This window comes from Crinia signifera, chromosome 5, assembly GCF_055691185.1.
Source record: "Crinia signifera chromosome 5, ASM5569118v1, whole genome shotgun sequence".
NCBI lineage: Eukaryota > Metazoa > Chordata > Amphibia > Anura > Myobatrachidae > Crinia > Crinia signifera.
Window position 1 is genome coordinate 161,034,190 of NC_139221.1, and position 19,224 is coordinate 161,053,413.

At 35.3% G+C, this 19,224-nt stretch overlaps 27 non-coding genes across 27 annotated transcripts; all 27 read right to left on the minus strand.

The window, feature by feature from the left end:
* Positions 1 to 2,220: 2,220 nt before the first annotated feature.
* TRNAR-CCU (transfer RNA arginine (anticodon CCU)) lies at positions 2,221 to 2,293 on the minus strand. The gene has a single exon. It is a non-coding gene; the product is annotated as a tRNA-Arg (tRNA).
* A 129-nt stretch (positions 2,294 to 2,422) lies between these two features.
* Positions 2,423 to 2,515, minus strand: TRNAI-UAU (transfer RNA isoleucine (anticodon UAU)). The gene is given in 2 exon segments: positions 2,423 to 2,458; positions 2,478 to 2,515. It is a non-coding gene; the product is annotated as a tRNA-Ile (tRNA).
* Positions 2,516 to 3,455: 940 nt separating this feature from the next.
* Positions 3,456 to 3,528, minus strand: TRNAR-CCU (transfer RNA arginine (anticodon CCU)). The gene has a single exon. It is a non-coding gene; the product is annotated as a tRNA-Arg (tRNA).
* Positions 3,529 to 3,657: 129 nt separating this feature from the next.
* On the minus strand, positions 3,658 to 3,750 carry TRNAI-UAU (transfer RNA isoleucine (anticodon UAU)). The gene is given in 2 exon segments: positions 3,658 to 3,693; positions 3,713 to 3,750. It is a non-coding gene; the product is annotated as a tRNA-Ile (tRNA).
* A 940-nt stretch (positions 3,751 to 4,690) lies between these two features.
* On the minus strand, positions 4,691 to 4,763 carry TRNAR-CCU (transfer RNA arginine (anticodon CCU)). The gene has a single exon. It is a non-coding gene; the product is annotated as a tRNA-Arg (tRNA).
* Positions 4,764 to 4,892: 129 nt separating this feature from the next.
* TRNAI-UAU (transfer RNA isoleucine (anticodon UAU)) lies at positions 4,893 to 4,985 on the minus strand. Its single transcript is given in 2 exon segments — positions 4,893 to 4,928; positions 4,948 to 4,985. It is a non-coding gene; the product is annotated as a tRNA-Ile (tRNA).
* A 940-nt stretch (positions 4,986 to 5,925) lies between these two features.
* On the minus strand, positions 5,926 to 5,998 carry TRNAR-CCU (transfer RNA arginine (anticodon CCU)). Its single transcript has one exon. It is a non-coding gene; the product is annotated as a tRNA-Arg (tRNA).
* A 680-nt stretch (positions 5,999 to 6,678) lies between these two features.
* TRNAI-UAU (transfer RNA isoleucine (anticodon UAU)) lies at positions 6,679 to 6,771 on the minus strand. Its single transcript is given in 2 exon segments — positions 6,679 to 6,714; positions 6,734 to 6,771. It is a non-coding gene; the product is annotated as a tRNA-Ile (tRNA).
* A 1,142-nt stretch (positions 6,772 to 7,913) lies between these two features.
* TRNAI-UAU (transfer RNA isoleucine (anticodon UAU)) lies at positions 7,914 to 8,006 on the minus strand. The gene is given in 2 exon segments: positions 7,914 to 7,949; positions 7,969 to 8,006. It is a non-coding gene; the product is annotated as a tRNA-Ile (tRNA).
* A 941-nt stretch (positions 8,007 to 8,947) lies between these two features.
* TRNAR-CCU (transfer RNA arginine (anticodon CCU)) lies at positions 8,948 to 9,020 on the minus strand. Its single transcript has one exon. It is a non-coding gene; the product is annotated as a tRNA-Arg (tRNA).
* A 131-nt stretch (positions 9,021 to 9,151) lies between these two features.
* On the minus strand, positions 9,152 to 9,244 carry TRNAI-UAU (transfer RNA isoleucine (anticodon UAU)). Its single transcript is given in 2 exon segments — positions 9,152 to 9,187; positions 9,207 to 9,244. It is a non-coding gene; the product is annotated as a tRNA-Ile (tRNA).
* Positions 9,245 to 10,185: 941 nt separating this feature from the next.
* On the minus strand, positions 10,186 to 10,258 carry TRNAR-CCU (transfer RNA arginine (anticodon CCU)). Its single transcript has one exon. It is a non-coding gene; the product is annotated as a tRNA-Arg (tRNA).
* A 129-nt stretch (positions 10,259 to 10,387) lies between these two features.
* On the minus strand, positions 10,388 to 10,480 carry TRNAR-UCU (transfer RNA arginine (anticodon UCU)). Its single transcript is given in 2 exon segments — positions 10,388 to 10,423; positions 10,443 to 10,480. It is a non-coding gene; the product is annotated as a tRNA-Arg (tRNA).
* A 937-nt stretch (positions 10,481 to 11,417) lies between these two features.
* On the minus strand, positions 11,418 to 11,490 carry TRNAR-CCU (transfer RNA arginine (anticodon CCU)). Its single transcript has one exon. It is a non-coding gene; the product is annotated as a tRNA-Arg (tRNA).
* Positions 11,491 to 11,619: 129 nt separating this feature from the next.
* TRNAI-UAU (transfer RNA isoleucine (anticodon UAU)) lies at positions 11,620 to 11,712 on the minus strand. Its single transcript is given in 2 exon segments — positions 11,620 to 11,655; positions 11,675 to 11,712. It is a non-coding gene; the product is annotated as a tRNA-Ile (tRNA).
* A 940-nt stretch (positions 11,713 to 12,652) lies between these two features.
* On the minus strand, positions 12,653 to 12,725 carry TRNAR-CCU (transfer RNA arginine (anticodon CCU)). Its single transcript has one exon. It is a non-coding gene; the product is annotated as a tRNA-Arg (tRNA).
* Positions 12,726 to 12,854: 129 nt separating this feature from the next.
* TRNAI-UAU (transfer RNA isoleucine (anticodon UAU)) lies at positions 12,855 to 12,947 on the minus strand. Its single transcript is given in 2 exon segments — positions 12,855 to 12,890; positions 12,910 to 12,947. It is a non-coding gene; the product is annotated as a tRNA-Ile (tRNA).
* A 941-nt stretch (positions 12,948 to 13,888) lies between these two features.
* Positions 13,889 to 13,961, minus strand: TRNAR-CCU (transfer RNA arginine (anticodon CCU)). Its single transcript has one exon. It is a non-coding gene; the product is annotated as a tRNA-Arg (tRNA).
* Positions 13,962 to 14,090: 129 nt separating this feature from the next.
* On the minus strand, positions 14,091 to 14,183 carry TRNAI-UAU (transfer RNA isoleucine (anticodon UAU)). Its single transcript is given in 2 exon segments — positions 14,091 to 14,126; positions 14,146 to 14,183. It is a non-coding gene; the product is annotated as a tRNA-Ile (tRNA).
* Positions 14,184 to 15,123: 940 nt separating this feature from the next.
* Positions 15,124 to 15,196, minus strand: TRNAR-CCU (transfer RNA arginine (anticodon CCU)). Its single transcript has one exon. It is a non-coding gene; the product is annotated as a tRNA-Arg (tRNA).
* A 131-nt stretch (positions 15,197 to 15,327) lies between these two features.
* Positions 15,328 to 15,420, minus strand: TRNAI-UAU (transfer RNA isoleucine (anticodon UAU)). The gene is given in 2 exon segments: positions 15,328 to 15,363; positions 15,383 to 15,420. It is a non-coding gene; the product is annotated as a tRNA-Ile (tRNA).
* A 940-nt stretch (positions 15,421 to 16,360) lies between these two features.
* TRNAR-CCU (transfer RNA arginine (anticodon CCU)) lies at positions 16,361 to 16,433 on the minus strand. The gene has a single exon. It is a non-coding gene; the product is annotated as a tRNA-Arg (tRNA).
* A 129-nt stretch (positions 16,434 to 16,562) lies between these two features.
* Positions 16,563 to 16,655, minus strand: TRNAI-UAU (transfer RNA isoleucine (anticodon UAU)). Its single transcript is given in 2 exon segments — positions 16,563 to 16,598; positions 16,618 to 16,655. It is a non-coding gene; the product is annotated as a tRNA-Ile (tRNA).
* Positions 16,656 to 17,596: 941 nt separating this feature from the next.
* TRNAR-CCU (transfer RNA arginine (anticodon CCU)) lies at positions 17,597 to 17,669 on the minus strand. Its single transcript has one exon. It is a non-coding gene; the product is annotated as a tRNA-Arg (tRNA).
* A 129-nt stretch (positions 17,670 to 17,798) lies between these two features.
* On the minus strand, positions 17,799 to 17,891 carry TRNAI-UAU (transfer RNA isoleucine (anticodon UAU)). Its single transcript is given in 2 exon segments — positions 17,799 to 17,834; positions 17,854 to 17,891. It is a non-coding gene; the product is annotated as a tRNA-Ile (tRNA).
* A 940-nt stretch (positions 17,892 to 18,831) lies between these two features.
* On the minus strand, positions 18,832 to 18,904 carry TRNAR-CCU (transfer RNA arginine (anticodon CCU)). The gene has a single exon. It is a non-coding gene; the product is annotated as a tRNA-Arg (tRNA).
* A 129-nt stretch (positions 18,905 to 19,033) lies between these two features.
* On the minus strand, positions 19,034 to 19,126 carry TRNAI-UAU (transfer RNA isoleucine (anticodon UAU)). The gene is given in 2 exon segments: positions 19,034 to 19,069; positions 19,089 to 19,126. It is a non-coding gene; the product is annotated as a tRNA-Ile (tRNA).
* Positions 19,127 to 19,224: the final 98 nt, after the last annotated feature.

A 19,224-nucleotide genomic window follows, 5' to 3' on the forward strand; every position in this document is an offset into this window, starting at 1 on the left:
GAGTCCTGCCATGCACCCAAATGGTATTTTTTGGTCACATGTGAGGCATTGCCGTACTCGGGAGAAATTGGGGCACAGATTTTGGGGTGCTTTGTCTCCTTCATTCCTTGTGAAAATGAAAAATTTTGAGCCAGAACTGCATTTTTGTGTAAAAAATGTAATTTTTCATTTGCACAGCCCAGTTGTATCAAAATTGGTGAAACCCCTGGGGGTATGAAATGTACACTATACCCCTAGATGAATTCCCTGAGGGGTGTAGTTTGCAAAATGGGGTCACTTGTGGGGGGGTTCCACTGTATTGGTGCTTGGGGGGTCTTTCTAATGCGACATAGCACCCACCAGCATTCCACCAGAATCTTAGCTGCAAAATCCCAAAATCACTCCTTCCCTTCTGAGTCCTGCCATGCACCCAAATGGTATTTTTTGGTCACATGTGAGGCATTGCCGTACTCGGGAGAAATTGGGGCACAGATTTTGGGGTGCTTTGTCTCCTTCATTCCTTGTGAAAATGAAAAATTTTGAGCCAGAACTGCATTTTTGTGTAAAAAATGTAATTTTTCATTTGCACAGCCCAGTTGTATCAAAATTGGTGAAACCCCTGGGGGTATGAAATGTACACTATACCCCTAGATGAATTCCCTGAGGGGTGTAGTTTGCAAAATGGGGTCACTTGTGGGGGGGTTCCACTGTATTGGTGCTTGGGGGGTCTTGCTAATGCGACATAGCACCCACCAACATTCCACCAGAATCTGAGCTGCAAAATCCAAAAATCACTCCTTCCCTTCTGAGTCCTGCCATGCACCCAACTGGTATTTTTTGGTCACATGTGAGGCATTGCCGTACTCGGGAGAAATTGGGGCACAGATTTTGGGGTGCTTTGTCTCCTTCATTCCTTGTGAAAATGACAAATTTGGAGCCAGAACTGCATTTTTGTGTAAAAAAATTAATTTTTCATTTTCACTGCCCAGTTGTACCACAATTGGTGAAACCCCTGGGGGTTTGAAATGTACACTATACCCCTAGATGAATTCCCTGAGGGGTGTAGTTTGCAAAATGGGGTCACTTGTGGGGGGTTCCTAACTTTTAGCATCTATCTATCTATCTTATTGTGCCTAGAAACCTACATGGTGCCTAAAAAATAATCTCATAAAAAGGAGGCTCCAAAATCAAGTAGGTGCTCCTTCTATTATGAAGCCTGTGGTTTGGTCAACGTGCACACTAGGGCCAGATATAGGATATTTATGAAAACAAAAGAATTGGGGGAATCAATTTTTAGTCACATTTCTCTTGTAAAATGTACTGTGTTCCTTAGAAAAATGTATTAAAATTGCAAATCTGCAAAACAAATGAAATTTTGAAATTTCACCTACACTTTGTTTTAATTCCTGTGAAACACCTAAAGGGTTAACAAACTTCCAAAATGCTGTTTTGAATACTGTGAGGGGTGCAGATTTTGAAATGGCATCATGTATGGGGGTGTCTCACATACAAGTCCCTCAAAGTCACATCAGAACTGAACTGGTCCCTAAAAAAATCAGTGTTTGGAATTTTCTTGAAAATTTGAAAATTTGCTATTCATATTGTAAGCCTCCTAGTGTCCAAAAAAATTAAAAGGAAGTTTAAATAATGATGGAAACATAAAGTAGACATATGGTCTATGTTAGTTATTAACTATTTTGAGTGGTATGATTATTTGTCTCACAAGCAGAAAATTTAACATTTTGCAAATTGCTAAATTTTCCATTTTTTTCCGACATTTTGGTATTTTTCACAAAAAACACAGACTGTATCGACGAAAATTTACCACTAACTTGAAGTACAATGTGTCACGAAAAAACAATCTCAAAATCACTGGGATAAGTAAAAGCAAAAAAAAGTTATCCCCACTTAAGTGATACATGTCAGATTTGAAAAAAAGGGCTCTGTCAGGAAGGCAAAAACATGCTGTGTCAGGAAGGGGATAATCATTTTTTTGTGAAGACTAATGAGCAACAAAGGAATATGCATCCAAGATGAGTCTTTAAACCTTGGTCCTCAATTATAGAAAAACGTTTTAAGGACACTAATCCACAATGTTATCATGATAAATGTCATTTTGTAGCTACTGTGGCAACAATTAACAAGCACAACTCAACAGGACTGTTGTGCAAATCCAGCATCCAGGTGAAGCAAGGCTAAAAGAACCACCCCTAATGCTGAGATTGTTGATATAAATACAAACACCCCAGATGGGACTTGAACCCACAATCCCTGGCTTAGGAGGCCAGTGCCTTATCCATTAGGCCACTGGGGCTTACTGCCTGCTTTGCATTTCATGTTCTTGCTTTACTTTTTCATAATATCCTTACATATAAAAAATGTTCCGAGAGCAGATGATCAATGACTGATGATATCATTAAAAGAAAAAAAAGCTAAATATTCCTGCTCCAGGTGAGGCTTGAACTCACAACCTCGGCATTGCTCAACAGATACTGTCTTATAAGTACCGCGCGCTGACCGATTGCGCCACTGGAGCACACAGTATGCCCTGAAAATTTGGCCTTTCACTGATAAATTTTACCATTAGTTAAAAATGTCAATACACTTATTGTCTCTGTCTCCACAACTTGATTTAATTTCTTTTTGAATTCCACTATTTTACTGCATTCAATACTTCAATAAGGTACTTGATAGAAGTTAAATGCTCAGCATAAAGAAATGATTTGTATCGCGCATTGGTGTTATTGGCTAGATTTATGTATTTGTAGGTGTAATTTGCTAAGAAAATTCATATCTAGGTTTTACTGTATCATTTTCTCAAAATTGGAAAATAATTCATTTAAGTTTTTCTAAAATGATGTTAAGATAGTAGATATAGTATGTGGCATAAGGAAAACTGACACTAATGTGTCTTATAATGCACTATTTTAATATGTAAAGTCTTATATTATTATTGTAGTCTGATTAAAAGAATATGTTGTTTGTTGCAACTCTACCATCTACAATGACAGTAAGATAAGTGGCAGAAGAAATATGATAAAATCAAAAATACCATTCTTCCAACATGCAAGAAAGGACTTCAAGATTCCCATCAGCAATTGCCTTAGATAATGTCATATTTCAGCCACTCTGGTACTTATTTGCAAGACAAACTCTACAGAAATGTTGAGCTAAATGAAGATTTCTTGTAAGAACAAAATCACAAGCATTGAAAAAAGAATCATTTTTTTGTGAAGACTAATGAGCAACAAAGGAATATGCATCCAAGATGAGTCTTTAAACCTTGGTCCTCAATTATAGAAAAACGTTTTAAGGACACTAATCCACAATGTTATCATGATAAATGTCATTTTGTAGCTACTGTGGCAACAATTAACAAGCACAACTCAACAGGACTGTTGTGCAAATCCAGCATCCAGGTGAAGCAAGGCTAAAAGAACCACCCCTAATGCTGAGATGGTTGATATAAATACAAACACCCCAGATGGGACTTGAACCCACAATCCCTGGCTTAGGAGGCCAGTGCCTTATCCATTAGGCCACTGGGGCTTACTGCCTGCTTTGCATTTCATGTTCTTGCTTTACTTTTTCATAATATCCTTACATATAAAAAATGTTCCGAGAGCAGATGATCAATGACTGATGATATCATTAAAAGAAAAAAAAGCTAAATATTCCTGCTCCAGGTGAGGCTTGAACTCACAACCTCGGCATTGCTCAACAGATACTGTCTTATAAGTACCGCGCGCTGACCGATTGCGCCACTGGAGAACACAGTATGCCCTGAAAATTTGGCCTTTCACTGATAAATTTTACCATTAGTTAAAAATGTCAATACACTTATTGTCTCTGTCTCCACAACTTGATTTAATTTCTTTTTGAATTCCACTATTTTACTGCATTCAATACTTCAATAAGGTACTTGATAGAAGTTAAATGCTCAGCATAAAGAAATGATTTGTATCGCGCATTGGTGTTATTGGCTAGATTTATGTATTTGTAGGTGTAATTTGCTAAGAAAATTCATATCTAGGTTTTACTGTATCATTTTCTCAAAATTGGAAAATAATTCATTTAATTTTTTCTAAAATGATGTTAAGATAGTAGATATAAAATGTGGCATAAGGAAAACTGACACTAATGTGTCTTATAATGCACTATTTTAATATGTAAAGTCTTATATCATTATTGTAGTCTGATTAAAAGAATATGTTGTTTGTTGCAACTCTACCATCTACAATGACAGTAAGATGAGTGGCAGAAGAAATATGATAAAATCAAAAATACCATTCTTCCAACATGCAAGAAAGGACTTCAAGATTCCCATCAGCAATTGCCTTAGATAATGTCATATTTCAGCCACTCTGGTACTTATTTGCAAGACAAACTCTACAGAAATGTTGAGGTAAATGGAGATTTCTTGTAAGAACAAAATCACAAGCATTGAAAAAAGAATCATTTTTTTGTGAAGACTAATGAGCAACAAAGGAATATGCATCCAAGATGAGTCTTTAAACCTTGGTCCTCAATTATAGAAAAACGTTTTAAGGACACTAATCCACAATGTTATCATGATAAATGTCATTTTGTAGCTACTGTGGCAACAATTAACATGAACAACTCAACAGGACTGTTGTGCAAATCCAGCATCCAGGTGAAGCAAGGCTAAAAGAACCACCCCTAATGCTGAGATGGTTGATATAAATACAAACACCCCAGATGGGACTTGAACCCACAATCCCTGGCTTAGGAGGCCAGTGCCTTATCCATTAGGCCACTGGGGCTTACTGTCTGCTTTGCATTTCATGTTCTTGCTTTACTTTTTCATAATATCCTTACATATAAAAAATGTTCCGAGAGCAGATGATCAATGACTGATGATATCATTAAAAGAAAAAAAAGCTAAATATTCCTGCTCCAGGTGAGGCTTGAACTCACAACCTCAGCATTGCTCAACAGATACTGTCTTATAAGTACCGCGCGCTGACCGATTGCACCACTGGAGCACACAGAATACCCTGAAAATTTGGCCTTTCACTGATAAATTTTACCATTAGTTAAAAATGTCAATACACTTATTGTCTCTGTCTCCACAACTTGATTTAATTTCTTTTTGAATTCCACTATTTTACTGCATTCAATACTTCAATAAGGTACTTGATAGAAGTTAAATGCTCAGCATAAAGAAATGATTTGTATCGCGCATTGGTGTTATTGGCTAGATTTATGTATTTGTAGGTGTAATTTGCTAAGAAAATTCATATCTAGGTTTTACTGTATCATTTTCTCAAAATTGGAAAATAATTCATTTAATTTTTTCTAAAATGATGTTAAGATAGTAGATATAGTATGTGGCATAAGGAAAACTGACACTAATGTGTCTTATAATGCACTATTTTAATATGTAAAGTCTTATATTATTATTGTAGTCTGATTAAAAGAATATGTTGTTTGTTGCAACTCTACCATCTACAATGACAGTAAGATGAGTGGCAGAAGAAATATGATAAAATCAAAAATACCATTCTTCCAACATGCAAGAAAGGACTTCAAGATTCCCATCAGCAATTGCCTTAGATAATGTCATATTTCAGCCACTCTGGTACTTATTTGCAAGACAAACTCTACAGAAATGTTGAGCTAAATGGAGATTTCTTGTAAGAACAAAATCACAAGCATTGAAAAAAGAATCATTTTTTTGTGAAGACTAATGAGCAACAAAGTAATATGCATCCAAGATGAGTCTTTAAACCTTGGTCCTCAATTATAGAAAAACGTTTTAAGGACACTAATCCACAATGTTATCATGATAAATGTCATTTTGTAGCTACTGTGGCAACAATTAACAAGCACAACTCAACAGGACTGTTGTGCAAATCCAGCATCCAGGTGAAGCAAGGCTAAAAGAACCACCCCTAATGCTGAGATGGTTGATATAAATACAAACACCCCAGATGGGACTTGAACCCACAATCCCTGGCTTAGGAGGCCAGTGCCTTATCCATTAGGCCACTGGGGCTTACTGTCTGCTTTGCATTTCATGTTCTTGCTTTACTTTTTCATAATATCCTTACATATAAAAAATGTTCCGAGAGCAGATGATCAATGACTGATGATATCATTAAAAGAAAAAAAAGCTAAATATTCCTGCTCCAGGTGAGGCTTGAACTCACAACCTCGGCATTGCTCAACAGATACTGTCTTATAAGGTAAATGTTGAGGTAAATGGAGATTTCTTGTAAGAACAAAATCACAAGCATTGAAAAAAGAATCATTTTTTGTGAAGACTAATGAGCAACAAAGGAATATGCATCCAAGATGGGTCTTTAAACCTTGGTCCTCAATTATATAAAAACGTTTTAAGGACACTAATCCACAATGTTATCATGATAAATGTCATTTTGTAGCTACTGTGGCAACAATTAACAAGCACAACTCAACAGGACTGTTGTGCAAATCCAGCATCCAGGTGAAGCAAGGCTAAAAGAACCACCCCTAATGCTGAGATAGTTGATATAAATACAAACACCCCAGATGGGACTTGAACCCACAATCCCTGGCTTAGGAGGCTTCCTGTCTGCTTTGCATTTCATGTTCTTGCTTTACTTTTTCATAATATCCTTACATATAAAAAATGTTCCGAGAGCAGATGATCAATGACTGATGATATCATTAAAAGAAAAAAAAGCTAAATATTCCTGCTCCAGGTGAGGCTTGAACTCACAACCTCGGCATTGCTCAACAGATACTGTCTTATAAGTACCGCGCGCTGACCGATTGCGCCACTGGAGCACACAGTATGCCCTGAAAATTTGGTCTTTCACTGATATATTTTAACCATCAGTTAAAAATGTCAATACACTTATTGTCTCTGTCTCCACAACTTGATTTAATTTCTTTTTGAATTCCACTATTTTACTGCATTCAATACTTCAATAAGGTACTTGATAGAAGTTAAATGCTCAGCATAAAGAAATGATTTGTATCGCGCATTGGTGTTATTGGCTAGATTTATGTATTTGTAAGTGTAATTTGCTAAGAAAATTCATATCTAGGTTTTACTGTATCATTTTCTCAAAATTGGAAAATAATTAATTTAATTTTTTCTAAAATGATGTTAAGATAGTAGATATAAAATGTGGCATAAGGAAAACTGACACTAATGTGTCTTATAATGCACTATTTTAATATGTAAAGTCTTATATCATTATTGTAGTCTGATTAAAAGAATATGTTGTTTGTTGCAACTCTACCATCTACAATGACAGTAAGATGAGTGGCAGAAGAAATATGATAAAATCAAAAATACCATTCTTCCAACATGCAAGAAAGGACTTCAAGATTCCCATCAGCAATTGCCTTAGATAATGTCATATTTCAGCCACTCTGGTACTTATTTGCAAGACAAACTCTACAGAAATGTTGAGGTAAATGGAGATTTCTTGTAAGAACAAAATCACAAGCATTGAAAAAAGAATCATTTTTTGTGAAGACTAATGAGCAACAAAGGAATATGCATCCAAGATGGGTCTTTAAACCTTGGTCCTCAATTATAGAAAAACGTTTTAAGGACACTAATCCACAATGTTATCATGATAAATGTCATTTTGTAGCTACTGTGGCAACAATTAACAAGCACAACTCAACAGGACTGTTGTGCAAATCCAGCATCCAGGTGAAGCAAGGCTAAAAGAACCACCCCTAATGCTGAGATGGTTGATATAAATACAAAAAACCCCAGATGGGACTTGAACCCATAATCCCTGGCTTAAGAGGCCAGTGCCTTATCCATTAGGCCACTGGGGCTTACTGTCTGCTTTGCATTTCATGTTCTTGCTTTACTTTTTCATAACATCCTTACATATAAAAAATGTTCCGAGAGCAGATGATCAATGACTGATGATATCATTAATAGAAAAAAAGCTAAATATTCCTGCTCCAGGTGAGGCTTGAACTCACAACCTCGGCATTGCTCAACAGATACTGTCTTATAAGTACCGCGCGCTGACCGATTGCGCCATTGGAGCACTAAGTATGCCTTGAAAATTCGGCCTTTCACTGATATATTTTAACCATCAGTTAAAAATGTCAATACACTTATTGTCTCTGTCTCCCCATCTTGATTTAATTTGTTTTTGAATTCCACTATTTTACTGCATTCAATACTTCAATAAGGTACTTGATAGAAGTTAAATGCTCAGCATAAAGAAATGATTTGTATCGCGCATTGGTGTTATTGGCTAGATTTATGTATTCGTAGGTGTAATTTGCTAAGAAAATTCATATCTAGGTTTTACTGTATCATTTTCTCAAAATTGGAAAATAATTCATTTAATTTTTTCTAAAATGATGTTAAGATAGTAGATATAGAATGTGGCATAAGGAAAACTGACACTAATGTGTCTTATAATGCACTATTTTAATATGTAAAGTCTTATATTATTATTGTAGTCTGATTAAAAGAATATGTTGTTTGTTGCAACTCTACCATCTACAATGACAGTAAGATGAGTGGCAGAAGAAATATGATAAAATCAAAAATACCATTCTTCCAACATGCAAGAAAGGACTTCAAGATTCCCATCAGCAATTGCCTTAGATAATGTCATATTTCAGCCACTCTGGTACTTATTTGCAAGACAAACTCTACAGAAATGTTGAGGTAAATTGAGATTTTTTGTAAGAACAAAATCACAAGCATTGAAAAAAGAATCATTTTTTTGTGAAGACTAATGAGCAACAAAGGAATATGCATCCAAGATGGGTCTTTAAACCTTTTTCCTCAATTATAGAAAAACGTTTTAAGGACACTAATCCACAATGTTATCATGATAAATGTCATTTTATAGCTACTGTGGCAACAATTAACAAGCACAACTCAACAGGACTGTTGTGCAAATCCAGCATCCAGGTGAAGCAAAGCTAAAAGAACCACCCCTAATGCTGAGATGGTTGATATAAATACAAACACCCCAGATGGGACTTGAACCCACAATCCCTGGCTTAGGAGGCCAGTGCCTTATCCATTAGGCCACTGGGGCTTACTGTCTGCTTTGCATTTCATGTTCTTGCTTTACTTTTTCATAATATCCTTACATATAAAAAATGTTCCGAGTGCAGATGATCAATGACTGATGATATCATTAAAAGAAAAAAAAAAGCTAAATATTCCTGCTCCAGGTGAGGCTTGAACTCACAACCTCGGCATTGCTCAACAGATACTGTCTTATAAGTACCGCGCGCTGACCGATTGCGCCACTGGAGCACACAATATCCTCTGAAAATTTGGCCTTTCACTGATATATTTTAACCATCAGTTAAAAATGTCAATACACTTATTGTCTCTGTCTCCCCATCTTGATTTAATTTCTTTTTGAATTCCACTATTTTACTGCATTTAATACTTCAATAAGGTACTTGATAGAAGTTAAATGCTCAGCATAAAGAAATGATTTGTATCACGCATTGGTGTTATTGGCTAGATTTATGTATTCGTAGGTGTAATTTGCTAAGAAAATTCATATCTAGGTTTTACTGTATCATTTTCTCAAAATTGGAAAATAATTCATTTAATTTTTTCTAAAATGATGTTAAGATAGTAGATATAGAATGTGGCATAAGGAAAACTGACACTAATGTGTCTTATAATGCACTATTTTAATATGTAAAGTCTTATATTATTATTGTAGTCTGATTAAAAGAATATGTTGTTTGTTGCAACTCTACCATCTACAATGACAGTAAGATGAGTGGCAGAAGAAATATGATAAAATCAAAAATACCATTCTTCCAACATGCAAGAAAGGACTTCAAGATTCCCATCAGCAATTGCCTTAGATAATGTCATATTTCAGCCACTCTGGTACTTATTTGCAAGACAAACTCTACAGAAATGTTGAGGTAAATGGAGATTTCTTGTAAGAATAAAATCACAAGCATTGAAAAAAGAATCATTTTTTTGTGAAGACTAATGAGCAACAAAGGAATATGCATCCAAGATGAGTCTTTAAACCTTGGTCCTCAATTATAGAAAAACGTTTTAAGGACACTAATCCACAATGTTATCATGATAAATGTCATTTTGTAGCTACTGTGGCAACAATTAACAAGCACAACTCAACAGGACTGTTGTGCAAATCCAGCATCCAGGTGAAGCAAGGCTAAAAGAACCACCCCTAATGCTGAGATGGTTGATATAAATACAAACACCCCAGATGGGACTTGAACCCACAATCCCTGGCTTAGGAGGCCAGTGCCTTATCCATTAGGCCACTGGGGCTTACTGTCTGCTTTGCATTTCATGTTCTTGCTTTACTTTTTCATAATATCCTTACATATAAAAAATGTTCCGAGAGCAGATGATCAATGACTGATGATATCATTAAAAGAAAAAAAAGCTAAATATTCCTGCTCCAGGTGAGGCTTGAACTCACAACCTCGGCATTGCTCAACAGATACTGTCTTAGAAGTACCGCGCGCTGACCGATTGCGCCACTGGAGCACACAGTATGCCCTGAAAATTTGGTCTTTCACTGATATATTTTAACCATCAGTTAAAAATGTCAATACACTTATTGTCTCTGTCTCCCCATCTTGATTTAATTTCTTTTTGAATTCCACTATTTTACTGCATTCAATACTTCAATAAGGTACTTGATAGAAGTTAAATGGCATAAAGAAATGATTTGTATCGCGCATTGGTGTTATTGGCTAGATTTATGTATTCGTAGGTGTAATTTGCTAAGAAAATTCATATCTAGGTTTTACTGTATCATTTTCTCAAAATTGGAAAATAATTCATTTAATTTTTTCTAAAATGATGTTAAGATAGTAGATATAAAATGTGGCATAAGGAAAACTGACACTAATGTGTCTTATAATGCACTATTTTAATATGTAAAGTCTTATATCATTATTGTAGTCTGATTAAAAGAATATGTTGTTTGCTGCAACTCTACCATCTACAATGACAGTAAGATGAGTGGCAGAAGAAATATGATAAAATCAAAAATACCATTCTTCCAACATGCAAGAAAGGACTTCAAGATTCCCATCAGCAATTGCCTTAGATAATGTCATATTTCAGCCACTCTGGTACTTATTTGCAAGACAAACTCTACAGAAATGTTGAGGTAAATGGAGATTTCTTGTAAGAACAAAATCACAAGCATTGAAAAAAGAATCATTTTTTTGTGAAGACTAATGAGCAACAAAGGAATATGCATCCAAGATGAGTCTTTAAACCTTGGTCCTCAATTATAGAAAAACGTTTTAAGGACACTAATCCACAATGTTATCATGATAAATGTCATTTTGTAGCTACTGTGGCAACAATTAACAAGCAAAACTCAACAGGACTGTTGTGCAAATCCAGCATCCAGGTGAAGCAAAGCTAAAAGAACCACCCCTAATGCTGAGATGGTTGATATAAATAGAAACACCCCAGATGGGACTTGAACCCACAATCCCTGGCTTAGGAGGCCAGTGCCTTATCCGTTAGGCCACTGGGGCTTACTGTCTGCTTTGCATTTCATGTTCTTGCTTTACTTTTTCATAATATCCTTACATATAAAAAATGTTCCGAGAGCAGATGATCAATGACTGATGATATCATTAAAAGAAAAAAAAGCTAAATATTCCTGCTCCAGGTGAGGCTTGAACTCACAACCTCGGCATTGCTCAACAGATACTGTCTTATAAGTACCGCGCGCTGACCGATTGCGCCACTGGAGCACACAGTATCCCCTGAAAATTTGGCCTTTCACTGATATATTTTAACCATCAGTTAAAAATGTCAATACACTTATTGTCTCTGTCTCCCCATCTTGATTTAATTTCTTTTTGAATTCCACTATTTTACTGCATTCAATACTTCAATAAGGTACTTGATAGAAGTTAAATGCTCAGCATAAAGAAATGATTTGTATCGCGCATTGGTGTTATTGGCTAGATTTATGTATTCGTAGGTGTAATTTGCTAAGAAAATTCATATCTAGGTTTTACTGTATCATTTTCTCAAAATTGGAAAATAATTCATTTAATTTTTTCTAAAATGATGTTAAGATAGTAGATATAGAATGTGGCATAAGGAAAACTGACACTAATGTGTCTTATAATGCACTATTTTAAAATGTAAAGTCTTATATTATTATTCTAGTCTGATTAAAAGAATATGTTGTTTGTTGCAACTCTACCATCTACAATGACAGTAAGATGAGTGGCAGAAGAAATATGATAAAATCAAAAATACCATTCTTCCAACATGCAAGAAAGGACTTCAAGATTCCCATCAGCAATTGCCTTAGATAATGTCATATTTCAGCCACTCTGGTACTTATTTGCAAGACAAACTCTACAGAAATGTTGAGGTAAATGGAGATTTCTTGTAAGAAAAAAATCACAAGCATTGAAAAAATTATAATTTTTTGTGAAGACTAATGAGCAACAAAGGAATATGCATCCAAGATGAGTCTTTAAACCTTGGTCCTCAATTATAGAAAATCGTTTTAAGGACACTAATCCACAATGTTATCATGATAAATGTCATTTTGTAGCTACTGTGGCAACAATTAACAAGCACAACTCAACAGGACTGTTGTGCAAATCCAGCATCCAGGTGAAGCAAGGCTAAAAGAACCACTCCTAATGCTGAGATGGTTGATATAAATACAAACACCCCAGATGGGACTTGAACCCACAATCCCTGGCTTAGGAGGCCAGTGCCTTATCCATTAGGCCACTGGGGCTTCCTGTCTGCTTTGCATTTCATGTTCTTGCTTTACTTTTTAATAATATCCTTACATATAAAAAATGTTCCGAGAGCAGATGATCAATGACTGATGATATCATTAAAAGAAAAAAAAGCTAAATATTCCTGCTCCAGGTGAGGCTTGAACTCACAACCTCGGCATTGCTCAACAGATACTGTCTTATAAGTACCGCGCGCTGACCGATTGCACCACTGGAGCACACAGTATACCCTGAAAATTTGGTCTTTCACTGATATATTTTAACCATCAGTTAAAAATGTCAATACACTTATTGTCTCTGTCTCCCCATCTTGATTTAATTTCTTTTTGAATTCCACTATTTTACTGCATTCAATACTTCAATAAGGTACTTGATAGAAGTTAAATGCTCAGCATAAAGAAATTATTTGTATCGCGCATTGGTGTTATTGGCTAGATTTATGTATTCGTAGGTGTAATTTGCTAAGAAAATTCATATCTAGGTTTTACTGTATCATTTTCTCAAAATTGGAAAATAATTAATTTATTTTTTTCTAAAATGATGTTAAGATAGTAGATATAAAATGTGGCATAAGGAAAACTGACACTAATGTGTCTTATAATGCACTATTTTAATATGTAAAGTCTTATATCATTATTGTAGTCTGATTAAAAGAATATGTTGTTTGCTGCAACTCTACCATCTACAATGACAGTAAGATGAGTGGCAGAAGAAATATGATAAAATCAAAAATACCATTCTTCCAACATGCAAGAAAGGACTTCAAGATTCCCATCAGCAATTGCCTTAGATAATGTCATATTTCAGCCACTCTGGTACTTATTTGCAAGACAAACTCTACAGAAATGTTGAGGTAAATGGAGATTTCTTGTAAGAACAAAATAACAAGCATTGAAAAAAGAATCATTTTTTTGTGAAGACTAATGAGCAACAAAGGAATATGCATCCAAGATGAGTCTTTAAACCTTGGTCCTCAATTATAGAAAAACGTTTTAAGGACACTAATCCACAATGTTATCATGATAAATGTCATTTTGTAGCTACTGTGGCAACAATTAACAAGCACAACTCAACAGGACTGTTGTGCAAATCCAGCATCCAGGTGAAGCAAAGCTAAAAGAACCACCCCTAATGCTGAGATGGTTTATATAAATAGAAACACCCCAGATGGGACTTGAACCCACAATCCCTGGCTTAGGAGGCCAGTGCCTTATCCATTAGGCCACTGGGGCTTACTGTCTGCTTTGCATTTCATGTTCTTGCTTTACTTTTTCATAATATCCTTACATATAAAAAATGTTCCGAGAGCAGATGATCAATGACTGATGATATCATTAAAAGAAAAAAAAGCTAAATATTCCTGCTCCAGGTGAGGCTTGAACTCACAACCTCGGCATTGCTCAACAGATACTGTCTTATAAGTACCGCACGCTGACCGATTGCGCCACTGGAGCACACAGTTTTCCCTGAAAATTTGGCCTTTCACTGATATATTTTAACCATCAGTTAAAAATGTCAATACACTTATTGTCTCTGTCTCCCCATCTTGATTTAATTTCTTTTTGAATTCCACTATTTTACTGCATTCAATACTTCAATAAGGTACTTGATAGAAGTTAAATGCTCAGCATAAAGAAATGATTTGTATCGCGCATTGGTGTTATTGGCTAGATTTATGTATTCGTAGGTGTAATTTGCTAAGAAAATTCATATCTAGGTTTTACTGTATCATTTTCTCAAAATTGGAAAATAATTAATTTATTTTTTTCTAAAATGATGTTAAGATAGTAGATATAAAATGTGGCATAAGGAAAACTGACACTAATGTGTCTTATAATGCACTATTTTAATATGTAAAGTCTCATATCATTATTGTAGTCTGATTAAAAGAATATGTTGTTTGTTGCAACTCTACCATCTACAATGACAGTAAGATGAGTGGCAGAAGAAATATGATAAAATCAAAAATACCATTCTTCCAACATGCAAGAAAGGACTTCAAGATTCCCATCAGCAATTTCCTTAGATAATGTCATATTTCAGCCATTCTGGTACTTATTTGCAAGACAAACTCTACAGAAATGTTGAGGTAAATGGAGATTTCTTGTAAGAACAAAATCACAAGCATTGAAAAAAGAATCATTTTTTGTGAAGACTAATGAGCAACAAAGGAATATGCATCCAAGATGGGTCTTTAAACCTTGGTCCTCAATTATAGAAAAACGTTTTAAGGACACTAATCCACAATGTTATCATGATAAATGTCATTTTGTAGCTACTGTGGCAACAATTAACAAGCACAACTCAACAGGACTGTTGGGCAAATCCAGCATCCAGGTGAAGCAAGGCTAAAAGAACCACCCCTAATGCTGAGATGGTTGATATAAATACAAACACCCCAGATGGGACTTGAACCCACAATCCCGGGCTTAGGAGGCCAGTGCCTTATCCATTAGGCCACTGGGGCTTACTGTCTGCTTTGCATTTTATGTTCTTGGTTTACTTTTTCATAATATCCTTACATATATAAAAAATGTTCCAACAGCAGATGATCAATGACTGATGATATCATTAAAAGAAAAAAAAGCTAAATATTCCTGCGCCAGGTGAGGCTTGAACTCACAACCTCGGCATTGCTCAACAGATACGGTCTTATAAGTACCGCGCGCTGACCGATTGCGCCACTGGAGCACACAGTATGCCCTGAAAATTTGGCCTTTCACTGATAAATTTTTACCATTAGTTAAAAATGTCAATACACTTATTGTCTCTGTCTCCACAACTTGATTTAATTTCTTTTTGAATTCCACTATTTTACTGCATTCAATACTTCAATAAGATACTTGATAGAAGTTAAATGCTCAGCATAAAGAAATGATTTGTATCGCGCATTGGTGTTATTGGCTAGATTTATGTATTTGTAGGTGTAATTTGCTATGAAAATTCATATCTAGGTTTTACTGTATCATTTTCTCAAAATTGGAAAATAATTCATTTAATTTTTTCTAAAATGATGTTAAGATATTAGATATAGAATGTGGCATAAGGAAAACTGACACTAATGTGTCTTATAATGCACTATTTTAATATGTAAAGTCTTATATTATTATTGTAGTCTGATTAAAAGAATATGTTGTTTGTTGCAACTCTACCATCTACAATGACAGTAAGATGAGTGGCAGAAGAAATATGATAAAATCAAAAATACCATTCTTCCAACATGCAAGAAAGGACTTCAAGATTCCCATCAGCAATTGCCTTAGATAATGTCATATTTCAGCCACTCTGGTACTTATTTGCAAGACAAACTCTACAGAAATGTTGAGGTAAATGGAGATTTCTTGTAAGAACAAAATCACAAGCATTGAAAAAAGAATCATTTTTTGTGAAGACTAATGAGCAACAAAGGAATATGCATCCAAGATGGGTCTTTAAACCTTGGTCCTCAATTATAGAAAAACGTTTTAAGGACACTAATCCACAATGTTATCATGATAAATGTCATTTTGTAGCTACTGTGGCAACAATTAACAAGCACAACTCAACAGGACTGTTGTGCAAATCCAGCATCCAGGTGAAGCAAGGCTAAAAGAACCACCCCTAATGCTGAGATGGTTGATATAAATACAAACACCCCAGATGGGACTTGAACCCACAATCCCTGGCTTAGGAGGCCAGTGCCTTATCCATTAGGCCGCTGGGGCTTCCTGTATGCTTAGCATTTCATGTTCTTGCTTTACTTTTTCATAATATCCTTACATATAAAAAATGTTCCGAGAGCAGATGATCAATGACTGATGATATCATTAAAAGAAAAAAAAGCTAAATATTCCTGCTCCAGGTGAGGATTGAACTCACAACCTCGGCATTGCTCAACAGATACTGTCTTATAAGTACCGCGCGCTGACCTTTTGCGCCACTGGAGCACACAGAATGTCCTGAAATTTTGGCCTTTTACTGATATATTTTAACCATCAGTTAAAAATGTCAATACACTTATTGTCTCTGTCTCCCCATCTTGATTTAATTTCTTTTTGAATTCCACTATTTTACTGCATTCAATACTTCAATAAGGTACTTGATAGAAGTTAAATGCTCAGCATAAAGAAATGATTTGTATCGCGCATTGGTGTTATTGGCTAGATTTATGTATTCGTAGGTGTAATTTGCTAAGAAAATTCATATCTAGGTTTTACTGTATCATTTTCTCAAAATTGGAAAATAATTCATTTAATTTTTTCTAAAATGATGTTAAGATAGTAGATATAAAATGTGGCATAAGGAAAACTGACACTAATGTGTCTTATAATGCACTATTTTAATATGTAAAGTCTTATATCATTATTGTAGTCTGATTAAAAGAATATGTTGTTTGTTGCAACTCTACCATCTACAATGACAGTAAGATGAGTGGCAGAAAAAATATGATAAAATCAAAAATACCATTCTTCCAACATGCAAGAAAGGACTTCAAGATTCCCATCAGCGATTGCCTTAGATAATGTCATATTTCAGCCACTCTGGTACTTATTTGCAAGACAAACTCTACAGAAATGTTGAGGTAAATGGAGATTTCTTGTAAGAACAAAATCACAAGCATTGAAAAAAGAATCATTTTTTTGTGAAGACTAATGAGCAACAAAGGAATATGCATCCAAGATGAGTCTTTAAACCTTGGTCCTCAATTATAGAAAAACGTTTTAAGGACACTAATCCACAATGTTATCATGATAAATGTCATTTTGTAGCTACTGTGGCAACAATTAACAAGCACAACTCAACAGGACTGTTGTGCAAATCCAGCATCCAGGTGAAGCAAGGCTAAAAGAACCACCCCTAATGCTGAGATGGTTCATATAAATACAAACACCCTAGATGGGACTTGAACCCACAATCCCTGGCTTAGGAGGCCAGTGCCTTATCCATTAGGCCACTGGGGCTTACTGTCTGCTTTGCATTTCATGTTCTTGCTTTACTTTTTCATAATATCCTTATATATAAAAAATGTTCCGAAAGCAGATGATCAATGACTGATGATATCATTAAAAGAAAAAAAAGCGAAATATTCCTGCTCCAGGTGAGGCTTGAACTCACAACCTCGGCATTGCTCAACAGATACTGTCTTATAAGTACCGCGCGCTGACCGATTGCGCCACTGGAGCACACAGTATTCCCTGAAAATTTGGTCTTTCACTGATATATTTTAACCATCAGTTAAAAATGTCAATACACTTATTGTCTCTGTCTCCCCATCTTGATTTAATTTCTTTTTGAATTCCACTATTTTACTGCATTCAATACTTCAATAAGGTACTTGATAGAAGTTAAATGCTCAGCATAAAGAAATGATTTGTATCGCGCATTGGTGTTATTGGCTAGATTTATGTATTCGTAGGTGTAATTTGCTAAGAAAATTCATATCTAGGTTTTACTGTATCATTTTCTCAAAATTGGAAAATAATTCATTTAATTTTTTCTAAAATGATGTTAAGATAGTAGATATAAAATGTGGCATAAGGAAAACTGACACTAATGTGTCTTATAATGCACTATTTTAATATGTAAAGTCTTATATCATTATTGTAGTCTGATTAAAAGAATATGTTGTTTGTTGCAACTCTACCATCTACAATGACAGTAAGATGAGTGGCAGAAGAAATATGATAAAATCAAAAATACCATTCTTCCAACATGCAAGAAAGGACTTCAAGATTCCCATCAGCAATTGCCTTAGATAATGTCATATTTCAGCCACTCTGGTACTTATTTGCAAGACAAACTCTACAGAAATGTTGAGGTAAATGGAGATTTCTTGTAAGAACAAAATCACAAGCATTGAAAAAAGAATCATTTTTTGTGAAGACTAATGAGCAACAAAGGAATATACATCCAAGATGGGTCTTTAAACCTTGGTCCTCAATTATAGAAAAACGTTTTAGGGACACTAATCCACAATGTTATCATGATAAATGTCATTTTGTAGCTACTGTGGCAACAATTAACAAGCACAACTCAACAGGACTGTTGTGCAAATCCAGCATCCAGGTGAAGCAAGGCTAAAAGAACCACCCCTAATGCTGAGATGGTTGATATAAATACAAATACCCCAGATTGGACTTGAACCCACAATCCCTGGCTTAGGAGGCCAGTGCCTTATCCATTAGGCCACTGGGGCTTACTGTCTGCTTTGTATTTCATGTTCTTGGTTTACTTTTTCATAATATCCTTACATATAAAAAATGTTCCGAGAGCAGATAATCAATGACTGATGATATCATTAAAAGAAAAAAAAGCTAAATATTCCTGCTCCAGGTGAGGCTTGAACTCACAACCTCGGCATTGCTCAACAGATACTGTCTTATAAGTACCGCGCGCTGACCGATTGCGCCACTGGAGCACACAGTACTCCCTGAAAATTTGGCCTTTCACTGATAAATTTTACCATTAGTTAAAAATGTCAATACACTTATTGTCTCTGTCTCCACAACTTGATTT